The sequence below is a fragment of the Agrilus planipennis genome, unplaced genomic scaffold (genome assembly GCF_000699045.2).
Source record: "Agrilus planipennis isolate EAB-ADULT unplaced genomic scaffold, Apla_2.0 scaffold8, whole genome shotgun sequence".
NCBI classification, from domain to species: Eukaryota; Metazoa; Arthropoda; class Insecta; order Coleoptera; family Buprestidae; genus Agrilus; species Agrilus planipennis.
The window spans coordinates 2,434,528-2,457,388 of NW_020442461.1; positions in this window are offsets into that span (position 1 = coordinate 2,434,528).

Consider the following 22,861-nt stretch of genomic DNA (forward strand, 5'->3'; position numbering starts at 1 on the left):
CGTGCTGTCAAACCTACACTAGCAAGGAGATCGGGCTGAAACTATAGCTACAAGCTATCCAAGGATGGTACTATAGAATGTCACCTCAAGGTAGGCCTAGTGGCGTCATCTCTTGGTTAGGCCGGAAACTTATCAATCCACCCTCGTAGAGTTGAGAGATACAAAATTCTGACAGGTCCGGAAATTCATTGTTAAATAAGTTGTAGAGATACATCTGAAATCTTTTGAACTTTTAATTATCACAAATTAAAAAACGAGTACCTAACGCGTATTAGAATTTTGTAAAGGAAAGCATATTTACTTCTGGCAGCCCTGATTCCTATATTTGCTATATTTAGAATTAAACGATTTCTACCAAAGGTTTTCTTCCCTTTGGTGTTCAGTCATGCGAATTGAATTTCCTAAATTTGTTCAAACTTTGCAATTTCCCAGACTCGACGCTATGCGGAGTCTCTTACGAATTTTCAAAACGCTTATTACCCGGTATTAGACCGTGGTTACCGAGCTAATATCAGAAATTATATGCTTATCGCGGCCAGGAAGACACATTTCCATTACCCGCTCGAGAGACGAGCCGGTTCCTAAATGCGAACGTAGATGTCAACTATTCTCTTTGATGCTGCACTTTCTCCATAATTCGCGTACTTTAAATGCATAACCTACCATTTCCAATTAGCGAAATCGTCGGAAGCGCAGGCTTTAAAAACTCGCTTCGAATTTCAGTTCGGTTGCGATGCAACTTTGTCGAAAAGGTTTCTTCGGCACGTTTTCATGAACACGAACAACCAAAGACGATACGAGACGATACACAGTGAAACAAGGTCTTAAAAGATCTTCGAGAGAAGGAGACACTGAAGACGTCTTTGAAGTTAGTTTGAAAAGAATTGACTAAATGATCTACCAGTGGCGGGTTCTGCCTCATCTTGAGGAAAAAACCCATTCCCATCAGCCAGTAATGGTGGTAGTCCCTCCAGACTATGCGGGCGGGAGACTCTCTTCAGTCTCCTTTCAGGAATCGTGGAATTGATGAGTGGTAGTTCGGGTGAGATGGACAAAATGGAGACAGAAGAGATTGAAAGATCTGTGGAATATTACTGCTCCAGCATATACCTAAGTGATCCAAGGAAGCCACAGAAACACTCGGACCAAAGCAGACGCACCTGGCATCGAACCGGCGTCTTCATGAGGAGCAAAACCCAAAGCCGGGCAAACTTCAACTTCGTAGGAACCGCTACCTGAGGTTAGTTTGAGTCACTCCATACCCTTCAATGACTACGAGAGAGTAAGCAGTAATGACCTACATTGCTTTCTCTTTATCTTCTCCCTTCTACTCCCATATCAAGCCCCTTCATCCCGTAGACGAGCGAAGCCTCTCTCGCAACTTGAACTATGAAAATTTTCTAATGATCGTCCCGCAGCTCAGGGGTAGCATATAGGACTACGAGCGCAATACTATTGGGTTCGGCTATGGAAGAGGGGTCTCACCTACGAAATGGATGGGATAAGAAAAGGAAAGAATCATCTCACTCGCATCTGCAGGAGCAATGAGGAACTTCTTGGCTATACCTGAGGAGCACTCGAGAGTCAAATGTCTGATGTAACCCGCTAGCTATTAAAAACATTAATTGGAGGAATATTAAGCAGATATAAAGTATGTTTGGTTTGTAATATAAATAAATCTCTATACCATCCGGAAAATAAGTTCTCTAGAATAACCGACATTGCTATCTACATTACAAAGTTATTAAGTAACGTTGTGGACAAATAATGCTCGCTGCTATAAATTGATAAGTATAAAATNGGAATTAAAAAATTACAAAAAACTTAGTATCCATTTCAAGATATACGTTATACAGGGTGTTTCAGAACTATAAAATTAAGTAAATGCATAGCGTTCCGAGAATCTACCGTTTTCGAGAAAAACATATTGAAAGTAATCACGGGTCAGTTCCACAACCGTCATTGTTTACATTTTTCCTCGATGTACCTACTTGCCCAATTGTTATCGCAATTTCTCTGTACGCTGCCAATTCACGCCCAGGGCCGGCTTCGGATAGCAACTTTGCCTGATTTTCTTACAATCTTTTTGTCCCGTAACCACGCTGCTTGTTACACCCTGTGTATGAGTTTTAATTTAAACGTACTTGTTACCCACATGTAGATATATAATAATGCTCGTAGTTTAATATTCTATGTGGTGATTGTTCAGAATAAAGAGAGCAAACAATTACATTTGCAATTTAATTCGTAGGCAAATATTTCACTGGATTTTATGTACTAGCCCACACAGCCACTCACACCTGTATTGGCATAAAGAGGATTGTAGAACACGAATTATTTCTTATCTGCGCGGGCAGCTACCTGGGCAGGGTTTTTCGTTAATTTGACTTAGCAGGTTCCACAGACGTCCTGCCGGCAGCCGCCTTAAACTAGTTTCAGTACGTGAAGCGCACCAGAAATTCTCTTTAAAGGAACTCGCCAACTGCACGCCATTAGTCTGTAGAGTCACCAGCAGCGAAGGCCTATAGGCTAGGTAAGTAGGTCGCCCGCGAAACGGGAGCGCCCTCTCTTGGCTATCCTTTTAAAATTAGTTAAACTAAAGTCAGTAAGAGTAGGTATTTCGGTCCTGCCACTTCTATCATGAAATTTTTGTTGAACCGATCCTAAAAACCACAATTCCCAAAAGAACCAGAACCAGCATTTCAGTAGCCCAATTTTGTGTAGTTTTTTGTTTGGGCGCGCAATTGATGACTGAAGAGCCGAAATCTGTCGCGGAATCTGTCACGTCATTGGACAGACTGGTCAGCCATCAGTATTTTTTCGAGATAAGGCATCTAAATTGAATAAGGATATTATTCTTAATTTATGATTCCGGATTGAATGTAAACACAAAATTATCTGGAATTACCATACAAATTCGAGCTCATCAATAAAAAGGAGGTGACGTTTCTAAAAGCACATACCACTATATCACGTATAGAAATGTACCAAACACCATACATCTATAATACCAACGTATTTGGAATATTATTATCCTTGACTAGACAAAATAAATTAATGGGCCCTGAAAATGACAGTTTGTTTTGAGGATGGTGTGAAGAATGGATACATGCCAATGATGCTGAACACTCCGACGTATTTCTTGTCTCCGTGCAAAGCTATAAATTAGACGAAACACAATAGGATATAACCAACTCAACACTGTATAACGTATATAATCCTTTGTTTCTTTTTTCTTCTCATCCTTGTAACATACTGGTTCAGCCAGTTAAATTGTTCTAAGAATTCGTTAAAGGACGAGAAAGAATTCCGGGTCTCAGAAGGAAAAACTGAATCGCTTATTAGAATATACAGATACTTGATACATAAATTGTTCTATTAGCAAGTCTAATTGTAACTATTAAGGATTAACAAGGATGTTCAAATGTTTAAAATAAATATTAGACCACTCTTTATAACGCCGAAAAATGTTCAGTCACTTAAGTGTCGTTATATAGAGTTTACACTGTATATAATATTACATATATTTTAAATTCCTCAAAATACGAAAATTCAATCCTCAATTTAATAATGTAGTAGTACACTAATTACCTTAATATATACATATATGTATATACATGAACCCAAATATTCGCTTCTATGCTTGAGGATTCCCTCCCTTCAGCGCTCATTCGCTTTTCGAGTGAAAGCTTCGAAATTTCTAAGCACATAACGAGCTATTAATTAGACAAGAAGCTTTACCTACATGATTGACATTTCTGAGATGGAAAGTGAAACTTAGCATACCAGACAGTCGGGCAAACGAGGATTTGAATTCCTGCTGGTTCAAGATTGTTATATAAATATTTGCTCTCAGGTCTTGAATAAAACCAAATAATAGCAAAGATAATATTAATAATACTAAAATTTGAACTCTTTATTTAATTTTTCAAATAAAGTCTTATCGTATTTGGCAGCGGTTGCACTTTAACGTTATAATCCTAAAAGAGAATTTGTATGTTCTCGAACTCGCCAACTTATCTGGATTTTCCGGATTTTCACGAAAACATTTTTCAAGACTACCTCAAGGAGATTCGGTTACTTATGTTAACGCGAAAAAGCTTTATTGGAGATAAAAGGGAAATTCGCCCAGCTCCAATATTCGACTACTCATTGAACAGGATTCGTTCATTTAATTCTTCGCTTTTAAATCAGTGGATTTCCCAACTATTTCGCTGAAACATTCGAATACGGAAAATTTAAATTTTGTTCCTGAATTGCTGCAAATACTTCTTTCAATTCTAGTAAATTTTTAAGCTTTAGTTTACATAGGATATCCTGAGAAATAAGCAGAAAACTAGAAGACATCGAAAGCTACCGGAATTAAAAAATTACAAAAAACTTAGTATCCATTTCAAGATATACGTTATACAGGGTGTTTCAGAAGGTAAGGCACTATAAAATTAAGTAAATGTATAGCGTTCCGAGATTTACCGTTTTCGAGAAAAACGTATTTGAAAGTAATCACGGGTCAGTTTCACAACCGTCACTGTTTACATTTTTCCTCGATGTACCTACTTGTCCAATTGTTATCGCATTTTCTCTATACGCTGCCAATTCACGCCCAGGGCCGGCTTCAGCTTTGCCTGATTTTCTTACAATTTTTTTGTTGAACTTGGATTACGCAGTATAGAATGTGAATGCCCAACGTCCATTTCGCGACATGGGACGTTTTAAAATACCTTTACTACACCCATGGCAGAATATAGCATTAATATAAATACATTCAACAAGAATGGTTGCTCCGTGTGTCTTTAACCTAACAGCTAGACGACACGCTTTTTTCAGAAACAGGAAAAAATAGAACGAAAAATAAAAGACTCTCTGGAAAAATCTGCAATAAATGAAAACGACGAAGAAAAGAAAAATAAGTAGCTTGGTTTTAATTCAGACTACGCACAAACAAATCTCGCGACAACGTTTGCGAATTTTTAATAGGGACATTGTCATGGTTACGCATAAAATATTCTTTGACAAATTGCCTTAGTGCAGACGCTTCGTTTATTTTATTAGCTCGATTATTTTGCGAGCTTAACACAGCACAGGTACGTACACATTCAGATAATAAGAAGCGAATGGATCGCAAAGAAATATAAAGGGCATACTTGAAACGAAAATACGTTTACCTTCAATTTCTTCTAATTGTTTACAATTTCCAACAAAATACATTGTTATTTACCTGAATTTATTGTAAATAATTAAACAAGGGACTAACATTTGAAAATAATTGAGTTAGCATCAAATGTAAGTAGATTTTAATTTGGTTTCCTAAGAAATATAAGATCCTCATCTATAGATATTTCGTGTTAAGTGTTAGGATATTTAAAACATGATTTTTTATTTTATTTCGGTTGGCATCTGATATTATTGCCCATTCGGCTGCCGATCAACGACAACAATCTGCTGGGCAGTAACTGCCGCGACACGATCGTGGAGATTAAACCAAAAATAACATTCCTCCATGGTATTTATTTCAACCAGAGGAAATAATTTTTCTTTCATCGCATCTCAGTTGAGCAAACACGCATAGGCAGATGTATCCCTATTATGAGCGAGCAGGCAACAGCGAACCTTATGCTTTTAGACGTATGTGTGCGAGTTGCAGACCATTGTGTTGAAGGCCCATTCAGTTTGATATCTTTGGTTTCCCATAAACACCTCTGCTAGCTCTGCACCCTTTCGACCACCACAAAAGGAACACTCTTATTCAACGGATTGAACAACACGAAAATCTTTAAAAAGAAGGGTATCCGTCGATGGGCACATGAAAACTGCAATCCGAACAAAATGAAAATGTATATTTTCAATTTAGTCAAGGAAATAAAGAACAGAAATAGGCCAAGAAGTAGAATAAGCCAAGCCGGACTACCCAGTGATATCCATAAATATGAGGATTATAACTTTACCGAAAGCCTGCTCCAACGTTGATGACAATGACGCGTAGGTACGTACAACTGACCAGTCTACGTATCAGCAGTCGCGAAGGTCTCCAATAGGCATTTGCGTTTCATTAGTTGACGGCTCGTTAATTGGGGCACTTTTCGTACATACTTTTTACATCCCCTACTCATCAGACGTAGTGTACAGGCATGAGAATAATAACCTTACCGAAAGCCTGCTCCGGCATTGATGACGATGACGCGTAGATACGTACAATTGATCGGTCTACGTATCAGCAGTTGCGAAGGTCTCGAATAGGTATGTGTGTTTCGTCAGTTGACGACTTGTTAATTGAATTACTTTTTGTGTATACTTTTTACATCCCCTACGTTCTGCATCTAGATGCATGTTACCTTTTAAATATGTCGGAATACTTATCAGACATAGGGTATAGACTCCGTATTTGTCATAGACATTTCTTATCACAACAGTTTTGGCTGCAGTTGTTCCTCGGCACTATAGAGTAGACCTGTGCCCTTTAAGTCCACAAAGAAAAATAGACACTTATTTTGCGGACGCTGGTTCATAAAAGCCCTTTGAAGAAGAATGTTTGCTTTGTTGCGGTTTATTTGTCGACTGATTTGTCACATTGTTTGCGATTCGGATGGGGCTGCAGCGTGCCTTTTGTTTAAGCTAAATGGCGGGTACCAAAATTCTTCCAGCGATACGCGTTATGGCGTATAATAATAATAATGATGATGGACCCAGGGAGAGTAAATATTATTTTTGAGATACTTACGATTAGTGCTGCTATTAATGGAGCGTGAGGTTCGTTTAGATGCTTTGTTATCCGATGTTTGGGCAAACAATTTCGGGTCAGTAAACACGCAACTGAACGAAAAACGAACGGGGAGGTTTTTAAAAGATGTTTTTGATGTTAACTGTCACATTAAGATGTCAGGATTCCGGGCATAAATATATTCGAAATTCGTCTCAAATTTTATTATAATTCGAAGACTTCTGTTTTTTATATGCTTGGTTTTGATGAGTTTGACTTCAATAAACAACAGAACCCATTATTTCTCGAGTATATTCACCCTTATTTTGCCCCATTATGGAGAGTTAAGACAAACAATTACATTATCGATTGCGTTGTATGTATTTGCAAACGCTATTGAAACGAAAGGAGAGGTTTTTGAAAGACGTTCATGCACAAACTGCTTCATTAAAATGTAAATATATGTTCGCAAATCGTGTGCCGACAATGGGGACGTGCTGGTGTTATCAGACGTAGGGAAGGAACAGCAGGGAGTTTCAATTCAATTACAATGAAGCATAAACTTTTAAAATGGCAGATAATGCAAAAGTAAAAATCTATTACATCAACAAAAGTATAAATAACATGTCAAATATACTTTTGTTTCTATTACATTAATGGTACACGTAGTAATTACTTATTTCCTGTCCATTTTTCGACGTCCCCTACACGAACCAATGAAATTCATGGTTTGTTTCGTTTAACTGACTGTAATTTCAGTTTCTTGAATACACCACCCTAACAAAACAAATTAATGTGCCCACATCTGATTACGTTGCATGTTATTTCAGCTTATTTAAATTATCTCAGCTTGTTAAAACAAGCTGTAAAACACTACACATTGGACATAAAATTAAAAATTAACCGCAACAGAAAAAATAAAACAGTCTACTGCAAGGGAACGTGGTTTCTTGTGAGAAAGACGATAAAATTTAACATCTCTAACTACAATAGTAACTGATATTCACTGACCCTAAAAGCAAATATATGTACAATAAAATCGGAAATTTTGTCTAAATTTGATTTGAAGAATAATAACAACGGTGTGCACGTGGAAGGAACAAGGCAAAGCCCTACAAGATGGCTGACGGTGGCATCTGTCAAAGATGGCCGACGGCCGTGACGTCGGGGTAAGCGTGGAGGGGTAAAAGAATAAGAAAAGAACGAAAACGAACTTTCATAAGAAAATACATGGGATTTTGCGTTAGAACTAAAAAATAAGTAGATAATAAAATTGATTAACTCGTGATCTTTGATATTTGGTACCAAAGCATGTCCTCATCCCTTAATGTTGGCATCTTTAGTGATCAGATGATGGATGATGTTGTTATGCCGTAAACATTGCGATGGATTTAGAATAAACCCTGGGATAGGCGTTCGTATAAATAATGTATGGAGAGCATGACTTCTACTCACTTGTTTTACATTTTTTCAGCGGTTTATTCTGACTGATCTAGTTCTGCGATCGATGGTCGTGACGGAGACGACACCGTCTCGTTAATGCACCGCGAGGAGAGCACGCTTGATGTTTTGTGGCATAGGTAAATCCATGTCTACGTCTCGGGAGGCTGCTGTTGTCAGTAAGAAGTAAGCAAAAGAAGAAGTAGGAGACAAAGAGGAGGAGGAGGAGGAGGAAGAACAATTGTGGCTACTTACGTGGTCCCAGATGCGTTATCGGAAAGGCCTCCACGAGATGGCAGATAAGTAGGCAGCTGACTGTCATTGCGCTTGCGCGATGCGATCGGCAGATTAGATAACGCGACCAAGTGCCCATGCTTTTAGGTGTACCTTTTGTCCCGAGTCCGCATGGGATCCAGGTCGGTCTTGGTCGACACGATCTCACACAAAAAAGCGGACCATTGTGCTGACTGGCAGCGGAGCTCTTTCAGACTTGCACACACACTCGTACGAGCACACAAACTTACATGTACGTAGTACTCGGTCGGTTGTTTCCCGTAAGTGCAGAGATAAGATCGCGGACCAACCAACCACTTTCAGGATTGAGCTATTTCGATTCCAATCTATCCACAACATTCGACGACTGATTGAATAGAGAGAAGGAAACCCTGCAAGCAACCGGGATGATTTTGTATGTCCACCTTTGTGGTTCATAGAATGTCATTGAAGGGTGTTCGAGAAATTTGATTCTTCTGACTAAAATCTTGTACCAAGAAATGGACCTTAGCATCTGCCTTGAACATTTCATTCCTCTGATGTAGATAATAATTAGAGTGAAATCTTCAAGCGTTTCTCACTAATTTTAATGTCACTTGTAAAGGGTAAAATAATCCATGAGGGGTTTTTTGACCTAACATAAAAAATAAAATGCTACTTCTATACCAATAGGAATGTTTTTGTACTAATATTAATCTGGCAATTGTCATTTTCATTACAATATCCAATTTATTTCTGTTTGGTGATCCGGTGATGACACTGAATATTCCATGCAATTAAATTTAATCAAACATAGTTCGAAACGGAGGTGTTTGCCGTTAAATGTGTTGTATATTCACAATTAATTATATTTATGAAGAAGATATTATCTTGCTATTTTTAATATTTTATGACAATCTGGCTGAGTATCAGGCTCTTAATCGTGTCAAAAGACCAATGAACTTCTATTTCGGTAACTAAAGCTCATTTCTAGAATTTCTATTTAGCATCTACCTGTTTAATAATTCAGCAAAACAAGATAAGAAGAAATATGACAAAAGAGACGGCTTTTATTATTAGTAGTTTTCTTTCATCAGGAAAATTCAAATTATGAGATTTAAAAGAGAAACTAATACCTTAACTGAAAAAGTTCAGTTTGTTTTATGGTTTGAATTACTTTTGAAATAGAAATGTTTTTATATTACTGATGCTGTTGTTTTGGAAAAAGTATTTGTTCTCATACAAAGAAAACAATGGGGGGCAACCTGCTCCTATAGAATAAAGCAGAAACTAAATGACACAAAAAAGTAAACAATAAACACAGTATAATACCTACAAAAGTACAAAAGCCTCTCCTACTGTGTTTCTAAACGTGAGAGCTAACATAAATAACATGTTGCTATCTCATGAATAACAAAGTTTTATAACTCAATTTTTGGAGGACATTTAGAAAAGGGACCCGTAGCTCAACTGGTTTCCAGTAGGGTAGAATTTTGAAGCTCAGTATTGATTAATGTTCGCTTGATAATAAATTAGAGTTTTATCAAATTTTATAAATACTTACTAAGCTTTAATTTAATGTGTAACGATTTTAACTTGATCTGAAAACAATAAAGGCATGGACCTATTACCGTTAGACGTTTAGTGTTACGAGTATCATACGAAGAGAAAAGATTTCTGTACATACCCACAGTTTTTATTAAGTATAATATTAGACGTGAAATTTCTTGTTAGTTTTTGTATTATACTTTCATAATAAGAGAATCATTATTTAAAGCGAATCGCAGCAGATAGGCTCGGAAACTATTACTGTTAATTACTGTACCTCTTCATAACCCTTGGCTGATTAAAATTAAGTGAATGCACAAAAAGTTATTGTATCCCAAAAAAGGTTAATTGAAAATTAAGTTTTGTGCCTAACATAACTCTAAGAAGAACGACAGGTGCTAGACGTTATTCAATTTTAATTTAACTGTGGAAAATACACAGGGTGTTGTGGATATGGTTCATCGTCACAGTAAAAGTATCAAAAACTTCGTTTACTTTCTGTAGCGATGTGACCTTCAGTTTGACCGGCGCAAAATAGAAAAAAACAGCACCAGGCCAGAAAAGGAAGGAGACAACTCTCAGCCAACCTCTTAACCGGTGAGGATCGTATAATCCGTACAGTACTGCACGGAAAAATTGACCATTTTATCCATTACAATTGCATTGCTCAAATGTGCTGTTATTGGTACCATTTACTGCTGAAAATATCAACGAGATGTTTATTTATATTTGAAGACAAATTAAAGGCTTTAACGCTTGTTTTCGACTCGCACTACTATTCATGATTGAACAAAACTTCTGACAGGTACTGTATGAAAAAGTATGTTTAATGAACAAGAGTCGAGAGTATAATGAGCTTTTTTCTCCCTACCTACGATTTTGCCAGCACGCATTCAAGACATTGGAAGGGGAACATCCCTAGAGAAAGTAAATGAAGTATAGTGGAAACTTTAACAAATAAAACATTCAGATAATAACACATATACAATACGAGGGTGGATTGATAAGTTTCCGGCCTGACCAAGAAAAACAAGGTTTTTAAAAATTTTTTTTNACCTTTTAGTCGAGAAATACTTTATGTAAAGCCTGAAAAGGTGGCAACCCTAATGGCAATAGAAGCATATGTCTTATTGGCCAATTGAAAAATGCCACTTTTATTTTTGTTATAGACTCGTTTTTAAATTTAATATTAATTCCACAGTTGTTAAGCTTTATATCTGTTATTTATCTTTATTTTTAAACTTGGAACTAAAATATAAAGTACTTTTTCCAATAACTAGTTATTTTCTCTTTCCGTTCCTCTGACTTTTTTTACCCACATCTGCATCAATTACAACGAAATTCGATAATTACTAAGTCTCGCCGGTTAAAAAAAGAGCGTATAAAAACTTTTGCTTTGAACGATGCTAAAAATCGAGAATCTTTCTAATTAGTCAGATGAGAGGGCAGTACCACTCAATATTCCAGTTTTTCATTCGGAGGATCATTTCCGAGACTACCTTTTGCAAGTTAATGCTACAAACAACCAAACAGTTTCTAATTAACAGTCACCTACTCTTATCAGTTATATTTAAAGAACTAACCCCTACAATCTATCAATCGTAGAATCATGTATATAACATAATTTGTCAGAGGGATCTGAGGGTTAATTATAGGGAGCAATACCATCCAATATTAAATTATTATTTCTCAGGAGAAGTTGTTTTTGTCGTACAATAATTTTTTGCATACTAGCTCTAAGAATCAGTTAATGCCTATGAGATAATTTGTCAGCGGATCTAATGGTTATTTAAAGCGTACAACTGGCACTCTTCACCATTAAATTATGGGTTTTCAAGGGAAGATGCCCTTGTCCCATAATAGTTTTTTGTATCCTAGATCTGTAAGTCATTTAAGGTCTAACGATTATTAATACAGTGTAAACTCTTTATAAAGTCACTCGATTTAACGACAAACTCCTTAAAACGTCGAAATTGCTTGACTTTGGTTGGTTTACATTGTTTTCTATACAATATTACACNCTAGCTATTAAAAACATTAATTGGAGGAATATTAAGCAGATATAAAGTATGTTTGGTTTGTAATATAAATAAATCTCTATACCATCCGGAAAATAAGTTCTCTAGAATAACCGACATTGCTATCTACATTACAAAGTTATTAAGTAACGTTGTGGACAAATAATGCTCGCTGCTATAAATTGATAAGTATAAAATAACACAAGGGATGTACCCCATCCTCTTGATATCAGAAACAATAAAGGGTGGGACAGATAAAAGCCGTCGAAACACTTTGCTACCGTCTCGTTTTAGTAGGCAAGTGTCTGCTTTACATTTAAAAGAACCCACCAGGTCGTCAGCGACGCTGGAGACCACATGTTGTCATAGGAGCCGAAAAATTTGAATATCAATGCCTCAAGTACAGTTAAATTTATACGTGTTGTTTGCATTTCAAAATCGCCGACAATGACTGAGAGCGAAATAATGGATCACCGCGCTCCACTCGTGTTCGGTGTTTATCTAATATTATACAATTTACTATACGGAACGTTGGCTACTACAACTACGAATATACATAAGTATGACAGCACAAAATAAGATTGGATTTATAGCGACATTGTATTGTTAATAATGTCAACTGGAAGTGGGTCATCCGACTATGACGAAAATATGTTTATACGCCATTTGACATTGGATTTTTTCATTTGAAATCACCTAATCTGCAATAAAATTACTATTTGTTGTGACATTAGATCTCTTGCTATTCCTTTCATCATTTTGACCAAAATAAACAATTATCTAATTTAGAAAATTAGGAAAATATAATGTCTCTTCTGATCGTGGGACAAACGTAGATCATAATTAAGCACAGCAAGTTTTTATTGAATTAAAAATTTTTTGTTTATTTATATATATATCTATGTAGGTATCTGTAGAATGTCATGCCAAATTGCCGGTCATCCTTTAGCGTTCATCTTTCTCTGTTTCCATTTAATATTCTTTCTCCGTTTCCCCTCGGTGCTTCTTGTGGGTGTCGATTTTCTTGTGGCAATAATTATTTCAAACCGAAAGCGCAGAGTCATCAATCAGATTAATAAAAAAGTCACTTTTCAAGGCCGACATCTCGAGCGAATGACGCCGATATCGACTGAACCGGAGGAACCCAACCAGGAACAATGAACCATTATTTCTGTATTTGTCGTAATTGGAGAGGTTTTTTGGCTTTTATGAGAAACGCGAACGCGACGAATAAAAATCGTTTGTTGTGCTTGTGTTTTGATAAATTGTAGAAACCTGATGGGAACTTAATATCTCGTTTTAACCCCTACTATTGTACCAAGTGGACCAGAAATAATTGTTAATTGGAATATTGAATGGCATTGAAATCCAATTAATAATAACAATTGATATAAACCTCCATTATTCTTTCTTATGCCTTCAATTGGAAACGTAAGTGCTGCGTAACTTGACATGCATTAAATTATATTACATTCGTTGTCGTTTATTCTTAGTGTGACTTATAGTGGCTCCAACTTTATATTTTATGTAATATTCCCAATGTATTTTATTTTTATGATATAGAGGTGTTAGCATCTAATAGGGAGGAGTTAGAGGTAGGGTACGAGTCAGTATAAAAATTGAAGAGGAAAAACAGTCACTTATTTTCAATTTCCAAGATGGTATGTCACTATAATGGTCTGTATGCCACTGTATGGTTTCTACCTAAGGGTGATAAATAGGATCGTCGGAAGAAGACGGAAATGTGATAGAGAGGATATATATGATATATACAGTAATCCCAAATCTTAAAATTTCCAGATGGGCTCAAATAGACATGTCAGACATTTTAGTCCAGAATGAAAATGTCTGCTTTAAACTGTTTTCCAATTGACGACTAATAATAGCTTTTATTTTTTAATGCTCTTATGTTATTGTGTTTTTGATCATCATCAGAAGGTCGTCAGTCCTAAGACTGGTTGAATATGCACCTCCACTTTTCCCTATCCTGCGCTAATCTTCGCATTTCCCTAAAGCTGGAGCATCTAGGTATACCTCTACTCCTCCTAACCTCCTTTTCTGCCTCTAATATGTCTCTGACTAGACCTTCATGCCTGAGAAGGTGTTCTACTAACCTATCTTGCCTATTTCTTATTGATTTCCATAGAGTCGTCTGTTCTGTTACTCTTTCTAATATCTCTTCATTTCTAACCTTCTCTATCCACGGTTTCCTCATCATTCGCCCGTAACACCACAACTAACCTTTCTTTCCACGGCGCCCATGTTTCGCACTAAATAGACTAAACATTTTGAGACAGGTTTTTTCCTAATGTGACTCATTTGGAGGATTCTTCACCACCAGAACTAAAGTTCCGTCTGATTGAAGAACTTCTAGAAGATTTCCTCTAATTGGAAAGTCTACAGTCTACACCATTTTTGTCCTTGTTGTGAAGTAAAGGTACGCTTTGATGTCATGACGGCTCCTACGATGCTTTTCACCTTTTTATCCCATTCTGAATAAACTAATTTTAATGTTTCCTTTAGACTAGCACTGAAGAAATACTTGCACAGGAAGGAAATTAACGATATTGTTTTGAAGAGTAGCACCCGGCGAGGCGACAACGACTATACAACGACGACGACGTAGCGTCGTGACGACGGGCTGCAATTTTACTCATTAATTTTCATCTAATTTACGTTTAAGGAGTCGAGTGCGAAGTTGAACTTCAAAAGGCAAATAGAAACCCTTTGAACTTGTAATTCTTTTTCATGTCACACACGTATTTTTCTTTGGATAATGTTCATACTTACACATACATACTTGCATGTAAGTGTGTGTTTTGCATTCATTGCAATTTATCCAAAAGCCACTTGGAAAAAAAAATACGAATTAATTAACGGTAGAAATACATGCTGCAGTATTTTAATTAATGCGGTTAAAATTTTTCTTTACAAACTAAGATATTATATATCTTAAATGTTTAGTAATATATTGCAAACTGAACATTTAGTTTTAGATCTCAGTTTGTAGTTGTACATAAAGTCCACATGGAAAATTTTCGCTTTCGTAATCTACCCTGTGGCACTTAATACTTTGATAATTGTAGTTCATTATATTCAAGAGATCAATATGGGTAATAAAAGGGTTTTACCGAATTTATTCAATCATGCTTAGAGTATTTGCAAAAGTGTTACCTATTGTTAACGATGTGAATTCATATTGTGCTCTAGTTAAGCCTATTGAAATCAATCATTTCGTGCGATCAAACGAAAAATGATCCGACAATGAACTTAATCGTATCAATATATCTACCTTGGTACGTTAGTTATCATATATAGGTAATAGGCATCATCACAATATTTAGAATTTTTGAGCCTATCGCCTTCATTTCTACGTAGATCGCCAATTCATTTGACCCATTTCGTTCTTCGTCCTTCTCTAAGATAGTCGTGTAAGTACTTGTTATTGAGGAATTCGGACGAGTGAACATGAGGCAAACAATTACAATTCTGATCATCATGATTTCGAGAATATAATGCCCGCCACTGTCCCATTAGATTAAAAAGCACGGGACCGTAACTTCGAACGGACTCCTGGGAGGTAGAATAGTACAAAGGAATTAATAAGCGATATTTTCACTTGATAACAGACCAATGCCAACATATATCATTCAGAACGTGTGTCCCTTGGTTACTCTCGAACTTGAACTGGTTCTTAAATTAAATTAAGGCTTAAATGACGCAAAAATTAAACAATAAAATAAGGTGGTGCCATTTTGAATATATGCCATATTATTCAATAGAAAAGCAGACTCCTTGTGTATATATTTTTAGGTTAGGGGACAATATTTAACAGTTACTCTGCATCGTTCTAAAAACGTTGACTGCAGAAATGAACTATCGACTTACAACATTACTTACTGGCATGTTTTACTACCCGCTATCGTTGATTAAGAAATAAATGCATACACATACATATACCCATCGATATATTATAATAATAAACACTGAATCTTTAAATAATAATAGTAATACACAGACGGTTCCGCATTTCAAATGGTTTCGTCTTTGGCTTACGATAGGTACTTATTGTTATTAATCACAACGGCTGTTGCCAGATTAAAATAATGAAGGTACATTGGAAACCTCTTAATAAATAATAACCTTTAATTCACCACAAACCGAAGATGAAAAATTGCGGGAATGACGCCGGAAATTTTACGCCGTGTCAAATACGTTACTGAAGATTTTTCCCATCGAAAACATCCAGGTAAAAGCAAGCTACTTTACCAATTTGGACAGTAAACAAAATATTTAGATTCAATGGCTTTTTTGGATAATTTGAGCTGCTAATGCTGATGGGCGAACGGTCCAGACGATATAGGCAGTGACGTAAAGCCGGAGGGTATGGCGGATGATCCTCTTGAGCTCCTCCTTGATGAGACGAACGAAATGAAGACCAGGAGTATAATTATTTATTAGAATAAATGCAGTTGATCAAATAACAGACGATTAATAGACAAACTGGGAGACAAAGATAATGTTGGCGGCTACCACCCAAGGATGTTTTCTAAAATTCAATCCTTAAAAAGGTGAAATAAAGGATAAAAAATACGACAAAAAAAAATTCGTTATCCACAAATTCATGAAGTTTCAAGTGTCTCAAAAGCTTTTCCCAGACGCACAAGTGCATGCATTTACTTGCATCATTTATATATACAGGGTGCTTCAAAAAAATGTATACACACTTTGAACTTCCATAGAAAATTTATTTACCGTTCTACAAAGTTAAATTTCAGGAAAATAGAAAGCTGAAAGTCCAATGTAAATGAAACATAAATAACAAATTCTGAGTACGAGTCACCACAGATTCTGTACATCGTATCAAAACGTCCAATGAGATTTCTCTACACACTGCTTGAATCTCATTCCAAAGAATGTCTAGGTTACGTGGTTTACGTTTGTACACCTCATCTTTTACTGTGCCCCACAAGAAGAAATCCAGTGGTGTAAGGTCTGGAGAGCGTGCTGGAAACTCGATCCACTGGCCCGACAAATTTTGATCCAGGTAAGCTCGTACGTCCCTGTGATAGTGCGGCGGAGCACCATCTTGTTGAAAATAAAAATCATCATTACCATGAGCGGGAAAATTACAATAGTTTAAAGTGTGTATACATTTTTTTGAAGCACCCTGTATATATACATGTATAATATGCATCTATGTGTGTACGTATCTAAAATAGCTGTAGGCTATGCGTTTCCTTTCCTATATCAACATGGCCATGTGTGTTCAGTGAATGGCTAGCTCGAGTACATTTACGCCAAGCGGTCATTTTCGCAATTCTATATATATGTGTGTATACGTTCGCATGGTCGAAGTACAAAGATGATAACTAGAGGAAACATAACGGGACAGAATACGTTCGTAGCTATGTGAATTTTATATAATAAATCAACGATTGTGTCGATAAGACGAGATTTATTAAGGAAGCACGTGTGCTAGAAGGTACCGCATTCCTGATCGCATAGAAATCGCCATGCTTATGGGTACTTGCGGTAAATCGCTTCAAGCGTATTAGGTACGGAAAAATATTCTAAATTAAGTATTATAAATGTGTATGTATAGTGTATGTGTGGCATCTATTGAATTGTTATAAATGTAGCACCCTCATGTATAATATGAGAATGCAGAAGATGGGTGGAAAAGGCAGGACCTTGTTCAATATTACGAAAGTGCTTTCTAGAGGAATGGGAAGGGCTGGAGGTGAAACAGGAACACACGCCACCTAATCAAACCATAACTTAACCTAACCCTACCCAATATAGTAAAAAATGTTTTGAAGCTATTTTTCGATTCACAGATGGCGCTATGTGTACAAAAATTATAACCCCATTTAGAGTAATGACAGGTGCTTGATGCTTCCCTCCATAGAGGTAATAGGCAATACAGTAAAAGCTCTTTATTCGCGGGGAATACGTTCCATAAATATGTCGCGAATACAGAAACCGTGGATATGGAATGGTAATTAGTATGGAAACATAGGGGATACGTTCCAAGGTTCCAAAATAAAACCAATATGATGTATCAGAATAAAATCAATTATTTGAGAGATTCGCAATTAAAATTAATCGTTATAATCAGCTTTAGACAAGAGTTTAAAACATTTAGTGATTTTTTCTTGTTTTGAATTTTGAATTAGTCCACTCGGTTACACGTTTTATAAAAGTCGTCTCAGCACGAGCCAACTGTACTTTAAATATGCCGATATGTTGAAAAATAACACCGAATCCTCTTCTTTTTACTCAATTACATCTTTTATAAAAGCTGCCCCGGCACGTACATACTCAAAAGATGCCAACACATTAAGGTGATTCAGTAGTACACGCACTGTAGAGTAAAAACATGCTTATCGGTTCTAGAAATCATGAGTTTAATATTTGGAACAGAGATTTGAAATTTTGTAGTACGATAGATAAAGCTTTGTTCTAAAGTTTGTCGAAGGGCATTTTTTAATTTTTTAATTTCTATTGAAAATACGTGTCCTACAAGAAGTATCAACTTTAAGCACTTGTAAAAGCTTTTAATGACCATATTATTGAAAATCAAAAACGCATCGAGTTAGTGTGAACCTTTATCTGTTACCATACAAAAAGTCAGATATTTATCTCGTAGCGTTAAATCACAATCTTTAGAATAGAAACCCATGTTTACGGAAAAATTCACAGTATGTACGAGCGGTGTATTGCGGTCAATCCACTTAATAAATGACACCGAATCCTTTTCTGTTTACCGATTGCATCCGCGAATAATGAAATTTTCACCCGCGAATAATGAAAACGCGAATAAGGAAACCGTGAACTAGGAACTTTTACTGTATTAAAAACAATCTTATGTTGACATATTCGTTAAATAATCCAGTAGGCTTTGGTACAGGTTGTCTAAAACAACGTGGCGCAAAAGTACCTAATTTATTAAAATACATTTTAAAGCCATTTATTATCGTTTTCCTAAAATTGGTCGAGTGTAGGTATGCGTTTTGGACACACCAACTTTATTGCAAGTGACAAATCTGCGGGCGTGATTAACTTGTCAGGGTTTATTTTTGTTTTAAGGACTTAGCGACAAAAAAAATGTTAATTGCATCTGACGTGTGTCAATAAATAATGTCGATTTGCATAACGATCCCGAATTTTTCATCGAAATCTCTCTTTAATCTCGGACGGCGGATTTATTAACAGTGATCGTTTAATGTAAATCCATATTTATTGCGTGGGACAAGTATGGAGTGCGCAAGAAGTTGAGGTTAATTCTCTCGCGTCGGACACAGCACTGGACATAATCTGATATCAAGGTCAAAACTGCGATTTTTCAAAGGATTTCGCTCGTACCGAGATGGCATTTATATCCCGATAGAGTCTTATGTATATGACAGGAATCGTGAAATCCTATTTTTAGGGCAGGTGTCGCATACTGGATCGCTACCATACACAGGGCTATAATTGCAAATTGAAAAATGCGAATAAGCCCCAGCATCTGAATAAAAGATGTTTAACTACACATATTTCCTTTAATAACTTGCTAACCAAACCAGCGAAAAAATGATAAACAACCGATAAATATCAAAAGCGCAACAAAGTAAAGTTAATAAGCCGAGGGTAATTAATTTAGCGAATCAGAAGAAAGGTCAAGTAGCATGAGTCCACGAAATAATGGACACAATCTCCCTCTGTGGCGTAATAGGTAGGAGAGCGCTTCCTATAAGAAAGAGAATTTGCAGAAACCCAGGAGATTGGAAGTTATGAGGTGTCAACGTTGTCACGAAATATTAGTATATTAAGTGTAACATTTGTATTAAATTTTTAAATTAAACTAAAAATCAATTTTGCCCATGTGTGTCACAGAATATTTAATGTTATTAGTACCTCAAAACAAATGGCTATAGGCCTATGCTCCGGTTAGGTCTCTTTTTAAATATTAGATTTTTCACTTCCACTCCAATTTCTCCAGTTATGCTACCATCTAATAAATTAGCGTCTATGGTAACCACATGGTTTGACTTCTTGGATTCCCACGCCCCATATCGCCATCAAACTACACCTCCATACATAGGGGGCGACCCTTTTTATGCAGGGTATATGCGGCTTATTGAGGTGCATCATCAGTAACAAAAATTGAATTGCCATCATCTCTGGAGGTTGTAACTCTTGAAAAAAGTGACTAAAACTCAATCATAAGTTCATAATTTTTGTAGATGTGAAATCCAGAAAAGACCGTACGACTTAATACTTTGGCTGAAATTTAAAAACTCGGTTTTTTTTACATTTATACAAAAAACCTTGCATAGCGAGCATTTGTATGGGTGAACTACCCTATTCGGTTTAAGTGAGAGCTGCGACACGCCCGACCAGTAATCGAAGTCGATACCATTGATTCTGAACGTTTCCCCCAAGTCCCGACCGCTGTCGTTACTCTTACGTGAATTTCTCTCTGGCGGGAGTTCCAGCGACCGTTTAAGTGTCGAAGAGACAAATTCCGCATCGGAATGCTAATGATTCTGCTCGCAATTCACAATTGACTCGAACCTATCACGCCAACGAACGTAGTGTCATGTAGAAAGCGAATTTTCTGTTTAATTTGGAATACAATTAATTTAATCTAACTATAGTGATAGAGACATAAAACAGAGGATAGTACTGGGTCGAGTCGCATTCAATAAAAAGAAGTCACTTCTATACTAGCGAAAGGTTAATTTAGAAATTCGAAAAAGATTGTTGAAGGTCTATGTCTGGAGTACGGCGCTGTACGAGTGTGAAACATGGACGGTGGGCGCTACGTCAAGGAAAAGGTTAAAGCGTTCGAAATGTGATGAAATGAGGTGTTGGAAAGAGGAGAGAACAGAGGACTCCATGGAAAAAGACTATAAGAAATAGGCGAGATAGATTCGTAGGACACCTTTTTAGGCATGTCCAACCAGTCTTAGGACTAACGAACTTATAATGACGATGAAGCACGTTAATGTTTCATTTAAAATATGGTTAAATCGAAATATTATAATCAACAATTTAGAATAAATAATTAAAAATATAATTTAAGCACAATACATAATTAATTGAGTAATATATTATAATAATACTTGCTGCCTTAGTAATGGCAAAACGTAGAAACTGGAAAATCAGTGAAACCGGTCTCCCGCTTCACCACCCTTACTCACGTGTAACTCTGAATCCTCCATTATTATCTATCATTCCGCCATATCTATTTAAGTGAACGCTAATTGATCTACTAACCGAGTAGTACGTACGTGTCGGAAATTTTAAACTGTCAAAGAGATAATAAATATCGGCGAAGTTTTCTGCTACATTTTCCATTTTTAAAATTCATATCGCCATATACATTTTCCTTCGTTGCGGTATACATGTATATATGGTATATTAGTATAGAACAAACGAAATCATCTTTTTTTTGCCGCCTCCAGCGCTCTCTCGGACCAAAAAGGCGAACAAGACACGCTAAACTTTTATAATAAAATACTAAATTCCTCGTTTATACTTTCGCCACGTTTAAGCTTCTTAAAAAAAAAATAATAATAGAAGAGCCGAACAAAATGCCGAGATAGCATTTTCGTGCTGTAGTTTGTTTTTATCGTACTAAATTATTAACTACTTTAATAATAGAGGTACGCTGTGTAGAAAGCAGATAATTTGCGTTACAAGTTTAACGCAAATTTACTCTCTATTTTTTTACGGAAAGCACATTAGGTGTTTGGTGTACCTGGTATATTTATACCAACTGATAAACGGTGTTTAGTTTGTCCAGCGCTTTTTTTATTAAGTTGATTAAATGGGAAGAAACAGGGCGTAAAAATTGTTTTAAACAGAAACCTTTCGAAAATAAAAGCAAGAATAATAACAGGCAAAGAAGTGAAACTAATATCTCATGTTGTACGTATCTATATGGCGTTTGATGATTAATACAAACGCCTCAGTAAACGCCATCTGTCGGAAAAATGTTTGACACTGTCCATAAGGATATCGATTTGTCTACCTGAACCTACGCGCAGCTACGTGCTTGTCGTGGACTTTGCAGCAAAAATTCTACAGATGGCGTTTACTACGCTGTTTCTAGTAATTCACAATTCATCATAAATATGATCTTCGCTCTTTAGCGCGAATGCCCACCCATCACATCAGAGGTAAGCCGCCTATTTTCAACGTTTTCTCCCCAAAATACTCCCCTCTCCTTCTCACACTCAACCCTTTTCCCAACTCAATTCTCTGCCCACTTCCAACCTTTCTATTTCCTTTCCGGGGATGTACAACCATTGGGTTGATCTTCCCACTCGAGGAGGGGTTTTAGTCGGTAAAAACCCGTCACTGCCTCCCTTCAGGGGGTGTCTTGAAGATTTTCTATCCTCGAGAATAATAAAGTAATAAATATAAAGTTGTTGTACAATTCTTCCTATAATATTCCATTTTATTTTAATCGCCCTGTAGGTAGAAGAAACACTTTATCCTTTTACATTGGTGACATCGCCAAAACCAATGTATTCCTTAACAAAACAAGCGAAGACAATTAAATTTGGATACGTCAAAAGAAAAAAGCGTAGCAAAAATGTTATTGCGAAACATGATATTGCACGAAATGAACATTTCGGGCGAATCTCAGGTTACGACGGGAATCGTTAAAAACTGTTCCGTTATAAAGAAAGGTATTGGTTACAATAATTTCGATGGCAAACAAAATCATAAAGGACGTAGGCACCTGTCTAAAAGGCACGCCTTAAATAAAAGCCGCCATTAAAAAGTCTGCTTCATATTTTTTGTCGCATTATTTTTAAAAAAGATTTACAGCACAAAAGCCAAGATAACGACGAAGCAGACAATTAAAAATTAAGAATATATATATATTATATAATCCTTCAGAGGG